Raw genomic sequence first — 13219 nt, forward strand, 5'->3', positions numbered from 1 at the left:
CAGTTCCAAGGTCACTGCACGTCAATGCTTTCTGGGAAGGAACTGAGATGCATGCAGTCTTACCTATCTTAGCCTTTGGGGATGTAACACAAAAAGGAATCATAGACATAGGCGCCGGTGTTAGTGTCTTGAGCCACACAATGCTACAGGCCTGGGGAAACCCACCTGTGGAAACGGCTAGGTTCAATGTCACATTGGCCAACAGAATGAAGGTCAAACCATTTGGGGTCCTAAAGAACTGGCAAGTGAAGGTCATAGGGGTGCAGTTTTCCGTGAACTTCATTGTCATGAAGGGAGTAGACTACAACATACTGCTAGGTTGACCCTAGATGAGGAATGCTTGAGCTATTGAAGATTGGGGTAACAATCTCATCTTCTTGGGGAATAGAACACAAGTGGTAAGGGTTGAGATTGATACCTGGAAGACTACCCTAGTCGACCTTGATGCTATCTCAACCATGCTAAAAGGTGATGCACAGGCAAGCAAACCCTATGGGTCATTGACCAAGTACATCCCTTGCCCTGAGGATGAGCGGGATTGGATACACATCTTGGCAACCATTGACCTGCATGATGGCAGGAAGAGCCCATTGTGCCACTCTGCATGATGGCAAGAAGCTCACGTAACCCAGGGAAACCGGTCTCGTTCCATATCCCCACCAACAAGATTGAGCTTCAGGAAATCATAGAGTACCTGACCAATAAACTAAAGGGCAACATGGTTACCAATCTACCCCTAAGTGATCTTTTGGCTAAGCCTGAGTGGAAATGGACCAAAACTCTTAATCTGAACCTATTATACAATTGAGCTTTAGTCACTGACAAAAAGGAGATTGGAGAGGAAAGCCTAGGGGATGATGAGCAGCCAGAGGGGCAAGACTCTGATGATGAGGAGTATGAGGACTGCCGCTCTACTGGAGACGAGAGTGAAGAAGAGTTAGACATGATGGAATATGACACTAAAGGGAGAATGATCGAACAATTCAAGGTAGACTCTAGGCCTAGAAGGGAAAGGGCAGGTTGGAATGAAAGAGGAGTCATGTGGATGGAGTGCGATAGATCCTGGTTGGAGCACATAGGAGCCATGGATTACAAGCAGGCAGGAGTGGCACAACCATTGGTAGTTCCAATGCTTAAGACGAATACACCTATACTGAATTACGACCCCCTCGCAAAACTCCTTCCTCAAGCAAGGGATGTGAGTTTAACTCGGAGTCAGAAGTCAGTACGGAGAGTGATCCCGAAATACCCCAACTCTCTAAGGTCAGACACACCAAAGGAGACTTGCCATTCCACCTAAGGCACAGACGGCTAAAGGAGGAGGCTAAGAAGCAAACTAAGGGCTCAGAAGCAGAGAGGCAAAAGAAGCCGTAGGATCTCCCCAAATGCTTCACAAAATTTAAGAAGTGTGATAGAGTGGTGATTCTGCTAGGAGCAAAGAAACAAGGGCAAACCAGTGAGCCAATTGAGGGACCCGCCAAGGCCAAGGAAGTCAACTTGGCAAGTGAAGACGAGAAGCCTCGACCTGTGTTCATTGCTGACGACTTGACCAAGGATGAGGAGGCTAAACTTGTTGCTCTCCTATGAGAGTATGTCGACGTGTTTGCCTGGTCTTTAGAGGAACTTAAAGGAGTCGATCCTAGGGTTGTGACCCATAATATCCCAATGGTTCCAGATGCAGTGCCAACAAAGCAATGACCTTACCCTATGAATCCTAAACACGCCTATGTAGTGAAGGAGGAAATCGATAAGCTCCTGAAGGTGGGATTTATATATGAGATTGAGCACACGGATTGGGTATCACCTATAGTGATCGTTATGAAAAAGAATGGTAAAATTCGAGTGTGCATGAATTACAAGAAAGTTAATACCGCTACAAAGAGGGACAACTACCCCTTACCGTATACCGAGCACATGCTGGAGAGGGTAGCAGGCAAAGAAGCCTACAGCTTCCTGGATGGCTTCTCTGGCTATAATCAAGTGCAAGTGCACCCTGACGGTAGGCACAAGACTGTCTTCGCCATGGAGTGGGGTGTATTTGCCTACATCATTATGCCCTTTGGGCTAATGAATGCGCCTGCGACCTTTCAACAATTAATGTGCACCATCTTCAAGGATATGCTTAGACGCGAGCTAGAGGTGTTCGTAGACGACTTATGCATACACTCTAGTTGGGCCGAACACTTAGAAAAGTTGAGAGCTATCTTTGAACGGTGTCGGTTATACAACCTCTCGTTGAACCCCTTAAAGTGCCAGTTCTAGGTGAAGCACGAATGTATCCTAGGGCAGGTAGTGTCAAGGAACGGCATTGCCACTGGCTTCTCAAAATTCAGGGTCATTGTCGACCTACCACCACCCATTAACTACAAGGGCATTCAATGTTTCTTAGGCCATACAGGATACTATCGACGCTTTGTATTGAATTACGCATTGATTGGTAGACCATTGTACAAGCTGCTGATCGTATTCGAGTAGACTGAGGAATGCCAGTGTGCATATGAAGAGTTGAAGAAGGCTCTCACCATTGCACCAATCTTACGAGCCCCAAACTGGAGCATAATGTTTCATGTACACATAGATGCCTCTAAGTTTGCTATTGGAGCTATTCTATGCCAGCCTGGTGAGCATAACCTAGATTACCCCGTGAGTTTTGCCAGTAGGTAGCTCACTGAAATGGAGATGAACTATTCCACTACAGAAAGGGAAGGGTTAGCCATGGTATTTGATGTAAAGAAATTTAGGCATTATTTGTTGGCCATCCCCTTTGTATTTTTCGTTGACCATCAAGCCTTGCTTTATCTCGTGAACAAGCCATGCGCTACAGGTCACATAGCTAGATGGTTACTTCTCTTGTTGGGATTCAATTTCTCTGTGGTTGTACGTAAGGGAAAGCAGCACTACAAGGCTAATCACGTGTCCCACATACCCATAGGAGTGACAACACCTAGAAACAATGCCTAGCATTGCAAAACTTTTTAGCAATATTCTATACAATTGACACATTGTTACCAAATTTTCACATTAATTTAATGCAGATGCGATCGTAATTTCGTCTTTGGAGGACGTGTCTCTGTAGTCCGACAAGTGGAAAATCCTAGTTCAAAGGATTTTTGTGCTAGAGGGTGGACTTAGGAAAATACTAAATAGAATTCGATAGTTTTATCTAATCAGAAGGGATTATTTTTTATTAGTGGAACCATGAGTATTTGAGTTAATATGAGCAAGGAGGGGAAACATTTTGATAATGGCAACCTCATAGGCAAAAATGCAAGAGAGGGTAGTTGTATAATGAAGGTGGAAAAGTAGCTAACATTTTAGCCTAACAAAAAAAAAATATTATGTAAGAGAGGATGCTAGTTGAAAGAGAAGGGGGGGTATTCTTCTATGTGTTATGGTTCTAAAGGTTAGGAAATGAGTTTTAAAAAAATCATAACTAAAAGAAAAAATGTTGCATGTGGATTTGAAGAGGTTATGACCAAGGAGAGGGCGCCCTCATCCTAGGGGGCACATCATAGTGGGAGATGAAGAGAGGGAGAATGGGAAAAGACTAACTGGAAGAGGAAGAGGAAAGGGAGAGGAAGTCCAAAAGCCAATTGGAGAAGAGGAAGGGGAGGAGTTAGTGGAAGTTGAAGAGTCATGAGAAAGAGAGGAGGGGGTACCATCCTATAAAGAGGGAGAGAGATCAAACTAAAGGGAGGAGGGCGCCATCATCAAGAAGGGGACACTATCATCCTGAAGGAAGTGCCATCAATTCAAGCCATCCAAGCAAGAGGATTTGAAGAAACAATTGAAGTTGGAGAGAGCAAGAAGAGAGAATTGAAACCCATGCCTATTCCATAGCCATTACCATGTCTTCTCCTTCTATCTCCATTTTGGAGCCTTTCTCTTCTCTTCTCTCTTAGTCATCAATATAGAACCATGGAAGCTAAGCTCGTATGTTTGGACTTAATCAAGATTAAGTCTTAAAAGAGTTACAAGTGGCTTTTCCATGGCAACAATGCAATTGACCAATTGATCTCTTGGGAGAGGGAAAATGATGAGCTCACCATTGGGAACGATTGGATAGACTCCCCTTTGTTGGACTACAAAGGACACGGCTCCCAAAGACGCAATTACGTTCTTGTACTTCACATAAGTGCCTTAACTTGTTTAACATTTAAAAATGATTTTACATAAATATTTCTTTAGTTTGGATTTTTTATAAGATACCTTTGAATCTCAATTTCAACTCTAGATAGTTTTTAGAATTTATGTAGGTTTTATTTTTATTTTAAAAATAAAAAATTGTTAAAGATGCTTTAAAATGACTTAAAAATGACACAAATAAATTTTTATAAAATGGTTGATTGAAAATTTATAAGTTTTGATATTTTTCCTATAAAGGTTATGACTCAGAATATTTACTTAATTTTTATTAAATTTTTTAAAGATGGTTTGTATATATTTTAAAATTGAAAAATAGTTATTTTTAAAGCAAAATAGCAGTTTACATTTAAATAAAAATGTTCTCTATCAATAAAAATATGGATCTTTACATGAAAAGCTGAAAATACAATTCTTGATTGCTGATGAATTTTTGTAAGCTTTAAGATGAAAAGAAACATCAGTTTAATTATATTTTACTAAAAGAACATTTACATGAACATGGTGTTTTTATTTTAAGTAAATAAAACGATACGTGGTGTACTACTCAATAACACAGGGATGGGTGAAAAATGAGAGATGAAATAGTATTTTATGATATTTCCCAATGATAAGAAAATTATAACCTTAAATTTAATTTACAAATATCAGAAACGTAATAAAATAATTATTTGATGGCATGAGGGAAAGCCTCAGCATCCATATTTAAGATCTACATTTTGTTTATATTAAAAAGAAGTCATCTGATTGATTGTGATTAAGAGTGGAGGGCCACTAGGACTAACTGATAAATTAAATGGAAATATGGGGATTTAAAATGAATTATGTATGTGTTTATCGCTAGAGTAGAGAGAGAGAGTACCTGTTTTTATCCTGATTGATATTTAGTGAAGAGAAAGAAGGAAAGGACGTCATACTCGCAAAACGAATTGAGTATTTAAATACTAAAAAGCAAACGACGAAATTGCAGTACGGAGTGGAGAAACGTTTATCAAGGGATTAAAGTTTATGGGTTTTTAGAACGTTAGATGCTTTGATTTGAATGTTTGCTGTTATTTAATAAATAAAATGAATTAATTCTAATCAGTTGGAGAAGAGAAATATAAAAGGAAATTTAAATGGGGATATTCAAATAGATCCAAGGGATCTACACCATGAAACAAACTTCTTAAAGTCAAACATCAAAGCTTCCTGGATAAACCGCCACTAGTATGGCACGAAAATTTTATAAGGAGCCGCTCCTGAAAGATGGAGGGAAACTGTAGTTATCCTAGGTTAGCGTTTTAGTGCCCAATATAAAGACCTAGCTGAAAAAGGTTGAAAAGAAACGAAGTGTGAGATTAAGTATGTTTACTGGAGTTTAGATATCTATAGTTGGACTACTACGAACAAACGTCGTAAATACTGGAAGGTTAAACCAAATTAGTAAAGTTAGTATTAACAATCACCTGTTAATGCAACAACTCCTAGGAGTTGGCTTGACATCCGGGTTAAAAGTGGCTTGGTCTTTGGCCAGTCATTTTTTGGTGCGTCTGCCGGGAGCCAAGTGCGCTTGAACGGGTGATCAATTTTCCTGGGGTATTTAAATCCTAGGTGTTATTTATGAGTGAATACACAGTCTCTTTTCTAAGGGACTATTTTCCTAATTTGCCCCAGGAGTGTCAAAGAAGAGTGCTATATTGGGCGAGAGATACAGAGTTAGTAGAGGGAGGTGAATATTTTGGCCCTAAATTAACTGTGGACGTAGAGCAATTATCCTCTTGGAGTTGGGGTTATAACGATTGTGCACAAACCATAGTTCTACTAGCAACACATTTTAGGCTAATAGACGCAGTAGAGATAAATACAATTAGTGTATCGTACTACTTCAATTGGTATTATTGCAGCTCTTACCGAACCTTTAGAAGAGTGGTCTGGGATGATGTGCTGCACAATGGATCTTGAGTGTGTAGAGGAAGAGGAGGAGCCTCCTGATCTTGTTTCTTGATTGGTGAGGGTGTGTCTTGAGTCTTTTGTGTGTGTGTATTCATGGCAAGAGAGGTGTGTTTGTAGGTTTCATGGTGAGGAGCAAAGCTCCAAGCATATACTTTACTGCTCGGTACCCTGGTTTTATACTTGTTAGAGTGCTGGGTGAGAGCCAGTCAAGGAGAAGCTGCTGGTCAAGGCATACCTGACGACCTACCGAACACTCATCTCTTTGTCCTATCTAGTGAAAGAGACTTGTTTAGAGCTAATCTGACACCATATTGGGCCAATGATGTAGTTCAAGTGCTAGAGAACAGTCTACCTGAGAGACCTATTGAGAAAGCCAGACTAAGGAGACCTATCTTAAAGATCCAACCATACCAACTGATCACCGGCCAACTCTATAGGCTAGGACAAGACAGTTTGTTGCATAGATGTGTGTGTGAGTACGAGATGCACGATGTATTGAGAGAAGCACATGGTGGAATAGCTGGAGGACACTTTAGCGGGGATACAACAGGTCGTAAGGTGCTACAATCCCAACTATGGTGGCCCTATTGAGATATCAAGCTCCACTTGTGATATGCCAGGGTGATCGTTGTGCATTTATGTCACCGACTTGTCAGTTGCAGATGCGGTTGGTACACCGCCCATGAATAATAGCTACATGATAGCTATCCTTATCTACTCTATTTCGTGGCTCAGTTAGTATGCCACCTTAGTTAGTTGAGTTTGGTTTGAGACCCATATATAGGGTTCTTCTATTTCCTTGTACTAGAGTTCTTTTGGCTTACACAACTAAGAAGAGGAAAACTGTTTTCAGCCTCCACCTGTGTGTGTATTCCCCCATTGTTCAAGCAAGAAAGCTACAAGTGAGACTTCTTCCTTCTCTCCCACAATCTTGACATGGTATCAGAGCCTTGTTCGTGGTAAGGAGCTCAAGAAAGCAAGCCAAGCTCGCGGTGTTCTGGTAAGAGGAGTAGTGTTGCTTTCATTTTCTGTTTTGGGAGCAGATCTCTGCAAGTAGCACAGCCGGAAATTGCAAGAGTGCATCGTCTTAGGTTGAGACGCCCTTCGCGACGACCCTGTTTTTTTATTTGAGGCCATTTCGGGGCCTGTTTTGGAGGCGGAAGTTTTCTGCACGCACTCACGAAAAGGCCCAGTTTTATGCTGTGCAGTCACTGTTCTACAGGTCGGTGAAAAGTTACTGTAGAAATTGCATCGTATGCTTGTGCGCAGAGACATTGGGAGTTACAGAATCATCCTTGTTGCCTGTTGATGCAAAATCGTCACTAGGAAGTGACTGTGTGGTCAAATACCACTTTCGTCAGTTTTGCATATTTGCCTTTGTGAGACTGAAACTGTGTTCTTTGCAGTGACAGAATTTTTTGTAGTGTTCTGTAATGGCGTCTGATTCTCTCTCACAGATTGTCACTGAAAAGCTTGACAAGAACAACTTCCAAGCATGGAAGTTTAGAATGACGAATTTCCTTATGGGAAAAGGATATTGGGAATTTGTTGCAAGAAATGAAGAAGAACCAGTTCTTCCTGATGTTCCCAATCAATAGCAAATGCAGGCATTTAAAGCATGGCATGAGAGAGCCAGGAAAGTTATGTACTGGCTGTCTATCAGCATTTCAGACTCTATGATTGTGCATATTCAAGATGCAAGTACGCCAAAGAAGGCATGGGATACTTTGTCAAAAATGTATAGCACAAATACGCAAGCCAGGAAAATGCAGCTCAAGCAAGAGTTGTAGAATGTGCAAAGAGAAATTATGAGCATCAATGACTACCACATGAAGGTGAAGAAGATTGCAGATGCACTTGCTTCCATTGGGTCGCCAGTGGATGATGATGATTTAGTTTCCGTGACCTTGAATGGTCTAGGAAAGGATTATGCACAGTTCTAAACATCCATTTCCGTCCGTGAAAGATTTCCTGATTTTGAGGAGTTGATTGCTCTTCTAATTTCAGAGAAGCAGAGAAATGGTGGTGCATCCTCTTCAGGAGGAACTTCAAAAGAAGCTGTCTTCTACTCAAATGCTGGAAGAGGTAGAGGCAGAGGTAGAGGAGGCCAATTTGGAGGCCGTGGTAGAAATCAGAATATGTAGCAAACTCAAGAAAACCAGTCCTATGGAGGAGGACGTGGTAACTCTAGAGGCAGGGGGAGCCAAAGAGGTCGTGGTGGATGGCAAAGAGGCCAAAATGCAAACAGTAATGTTGAATGCTACTATTGTGGTAAAATGGGTCATATGGCTAAAGACTGCTATAAAAAGCAGAATGACATCATGAATGGAAAACTGCAACAAGGGAATTATGCATCTTCTAGTAGACAGGGTGATGACAGAAATGAGCATTTGTTTATGGTGCAGCACATGAACAATTATGTGACAAGTGCAGAAGAAAGCAATGATGTATGGTATGTTGACTCAGGTGCATCAAACCACATGACAGGTCATGCAGAATGGATGGAGGATGCAAGGAAAATGGAAAAAATAGGATTTTTGGAGACTGGTGATGATACTGCACATTCTATTGTGTAGATTGGAAAAATTCATTTGTCTATGCAGGATGGGAAAAAGAAATACCTGTCTGATGTATTTCATGTCCTGAATATCACCAAGAATATGGTTTGTGTTGGTCAAATGGTTGAGCAGGGCTTGCAGGTCAGATTTAATCCTCATGGATGCTTTGTTGAGGATATAAAAAATAAAGGTCGCTTGATAGCAAAAGGAAAGAAGAAGGACAGAATGTTTACGTTGGATGCAGACATGTCTGAATTGAGTGCAGCAATGTTTGCACATGGGACCGGTAGTAGTTGCAGATATTGATATCTGGCATAAACGCATTGTTCATGTTAATGTACAACGACTTAAATCAATGCAGGCCCAAAATATTGTTGCAAGATTGCCAGAATTCAAGGTTGCAGAAATTCATAAGGTATGTGAAGCCTGTCAATTTGGAAAACAGGCAAGGAAACCATTTCCTAGACATGTTCAAGAGAGTAAGAAGCCATTGGAATTAATCCACTCTGATGTGTGGACTACTAAAGCTGCATCTCTTGGAGGTTGTCATTATTTTGTCACTTTTATTGATAACTATAGCAGAAAAGTTTGGGTGTATTTTATGAAAAAGAAAAGTGAAGTTTTTGGGCATTTCAAAACTCTTAAAGCTATGGCTGAAAAAGAAACAGGTCTGCAAATAAAATGCCTAAGGTCAGATGGAGGGGGAGAGTACCTCTCAAATGAGTTTGCAAGGTTCCTGCAGGAGCATGGCATAAAGCAACAATATTCATGCAGTCATACCCCACAATAAAATGGAATTGCAGAAATGAAAAACAGGCATATTGGAGAGGTATCTCGTGCCATGCTCAATGAAAAAGACCTGCTAGATTTTTATTGGGCTGAAGCAGTTGCTACAGCAATCTACATAATGAACAGGATTCCCACTGCAGCAATACATGGAATGACTCCAGAGGAGAGGTATATTAGTAGGAAACCAAATATTTCTCATTTGAAAATTTTTGGTTGCATTGCCTATGTACATGCGCCAGATGAGTTGAGATCCAAGTTGGATCCAAGAGCTGAGAAGTGCATCTTTATTGGTTACTCTCTGCAGCAAAAAGGGTATAGATGCTATAACCCTTCTACTCGTAAGTTTATAATGAGCAGAGATGTTGTTTTTGATGAGATGAGTAGCTGGTATAAACCAGTAAATGTGATTGATGATGTAGATGCACAAAATGGTAATGCTGCATAGAATTCACATCAACAGTCACAAAATATTAGTGGACCTGGAGCGTCCTCTAGCAGTGGTTCACATTCTTCGCCATGGACAGGCAGATTGAGATCAGGAGAATCTTCTCAAAGCAATGCAGATAGTGGTATGTAGGTATCACGAAAAGGAAAAGAGAAGGTTGATCATCCCATGTTTGATGTGAATGCAGGTCACTCTTATGTGGATGGTGAATCCAGTGGCTCATAACAGAGCATTGATGATGAGTTGGGTATTCCTTCTATTGTTACACCGGGAGTAAGGAAGACCAGGGATGTTTTGAGAGCACTTGGGAGTGAACCTATTTTGCGCAGGTCTACGAGAGCTAGGTATCCTGTGGATAGGTTGAAATATGATGGATTTACAGCCATTCACTATGCATATATGGTCAAAGTGATACAGGAACCAGAATCCACTTCTTTTGAGCAAGCCATGGGAAAAGAAAAATGGGAGAAAGCCATGGATGAAGAAATGGATGCCTTGGAAGAAAATGCTACATAGGAATTGGTACCTTTGCCTAAAGGTAAGAATGCAATTGGCTGTAAGTGGGTTTATAAGGTGAAGCACAATGCAGATGGTTCTGTGAACAGATACAAGGCAAGATTAGTAGTCAAGGGGTATGCACAAATATATGGCATTGACTATGAAGAAACATTCAGTCCGATTGCAAGGATGGCAACTGTAAGAGCAGTCATTGCTATGGTTTCATCAAAGGGATTGTCTTTACATCAGATGGATGTAAAGAATGCCTTCTTGCATGGTGATTTGCAAGAAGAGATCTATATGGAGCAGCCACCACGTTATGTGCATGTTGTTCATCCTGAGTTTGTTTGCAGGTTGAAGAAAGCCTTGTATGGCTTGAAGCAAGCACCTAGAGCATGGTCTGACAAGATAGAACAGTATCTTGTCACTATTGGCTTTCAGATTTCCAAGGCAGATTTCTCACTTTATGTGAGAAAAACACAGAAATGTATTATGCTACTTGTCATTTATGTTGATGATTTGATTATGACAGGTGACAGTGATGAAGATATCCTTCATGTGAAAATGCTATTGAAGCAGAAGTTTGAGATGAAGGATTTGGAAGAGCCGCATTATTTCTTGGGCATTGAGGTGATTAGATCACCAAGTGGGATATAGCTCTTCCAGAGGCAGTATGGATTGGACATGCTGTCCAAATATGGGATGACAGGCTGTAAGCCTATTTCAGTTCCTGTGGAGCAGAATGTGAAGCTGAGCGTAGATGCAGGTGAGCTTCTGGAAGACCCTACTATGTACAGACGCATAGTAGGAATCTTGATTTATATGACTATTACCAGGCTATATTTGAGCTATGTTGTTGGATTGGTAAGTCAGTTTATGCAGGCTCCAAGGAAATCGCATTTGGATGCGGCTAGACGCATACTCAGGTATGTGAAGTCCACGTTGCAGTATGGACTATTTTATGAGACTGGGGTTCAGATACAGTTGCATGGATACACTAATGCTGATTGGGCTGGTAGCATTTCTGATAGAGGATCTACCAGTGGATATGTGTTCTCTTTTGGGAGTGCTGCAGTCACTTGGAGCAACAAGAAACAGCCTCCTACAGTTGCCTTGTCCAGCACAGAGACTGAGTACAGGGGTGCAGCAATGGTTCTGTGAACAGATACAAGGCAAGATTAGTAGTCAAGGGGTATGCACAAATATATGGCATTGACTATGAAGAAACATTCAGTTCGGTTGCAAGGATGGCAACAGTAAGAGCAGTCATTGCTATGGTTGCATCAAAGGGATGGTCTTTACATCAGATGGATGTAAAGAATGCCTTCTTGCATGGTGATTTGCAAGAAGAGATCTATATGGAGCAGCCACCACGTTATGTGCATGCTGTTCATCCTGAGTTTGTTTGCAGGTTGAAGAAAGCCTTGTATGGCTTGAAGCAAGCACCTAGAGCATAGTCTGACAAGATAGGACAGTATCTTGTCACTATTGGCTTTCAGATTTCCAAGGCAGATTTCTCACTTTATGTGAGAAAAACATAGAAAGGTATTATGCTACTTGTAATTTATGTTGATGATTTGATTATGACAGGTGACAGTGATAAAGATATCCTTCATGTGAAAATGCTATTGAAGCAAAAGTTTGAGATGAAGGATTTGGGAGAGCTGCGTTATTTCTTGGGCATTGAGGTGATTAGATCACCAAGTGGGATACAACTCTTACAGAGGCAGTATGGATTGGACATGCTGTCCAAATATGGGATGACAGGCTGTAAGCCTATTTCAGTTCCTTTGGAGCAGAATGTGAAGCTGAGCGCAGATGCAGGTGAGCTTCTGGAAGACCCTACTATGTACAGACGCATAGTAGAAAGCTTGATTTATATGACTATTACCAGGCCAGATTTGAGCTATGTTGTTGGATTGGTAAGTCAGTTTATGCAGGCTCCAAGGAAATCGCATTTGGATGCGGCTAGACGCATACTCAGGTATGTGAAGTCCACATTGCAGTATGGACTATTTTATGAGACTGGGGTTCAGATACAGTTGTATGGATACACTAATGCTGATTAGGCTGGTAGCATTTTTGATAGAGGATCTACCAGTGGATATGTGTTCTCTTTTGGGAGTGCTGCAGTCACTTGGAGCAACAAGAAACAACCTCCTATAGTTGCCTTGTCCAGCACAGAGACTGAGTACAGGGGTGCAGCAATGGATGCATGTGAGGTAGCTTGGTTGCTTAAGCTACTTTATGATATGCATCAGCCTACAAATGGGCCAGTTGTCATTTATTGTGACAACATGAGTAGTATACACTTGGCAAATAACCCAGTCTTTCATGCTAGAACAAAGCACATTGAGGTGCATTATCACTATGTGCGGGAGAGGGTTTTACTAGGTCTTATTAATCTAGTTTATGTCATCACATAGGATTAGGTAGCTGACATATTTATGAAGGCATTGGGTGCAGAGAAGCTGCGCAAGTTCAAAGACCTGCTTGGTGTGCAGGAATTGGGATTGAGCTTGAGGGGGAGTGTTGAGATATCGAGCTCCACTCGTGATATGCCAGGGTGACCGTTGTGCATTTATGTCACCGACTTGTCAGTTGCAGATGCAGTTGGTACACCGCCCATGAATAATAGCTACATGATAGCTATCCTTATCTACTCTAGTTCGTGGCTCAGTTAGTATGCCACCTTAGTTAGTTTAGTTTGGTTTGAGACCCTGTCAGTAAAGTGGCTGAAATTTTACCAGAAGCCGGAGCAAAAAGGCCTACTGTTGCGGATGCCGAGTCTAGGCAAGATCCAAAATGACAGAAGCTAGAGGCATCAACCACTACAGCCCCTACTCTCGTG

This window comes from Lygodium microphyllum, chromosome 1 (genome assembly GCF_053477565.2).
Source record: "Lygodium microphyllum isolate KBCC chromosome 1, Lygodium_microphyllum_v1.1.10, whole genome shotgun sequence".
Classification (NCBI taxonomy): Eukaryota; Viridiplantae; Streptophyta; class Polypodiopsida; order Schizaeales; family Lygodiaceae; genus Lygodium; species Lygodium microphyllum.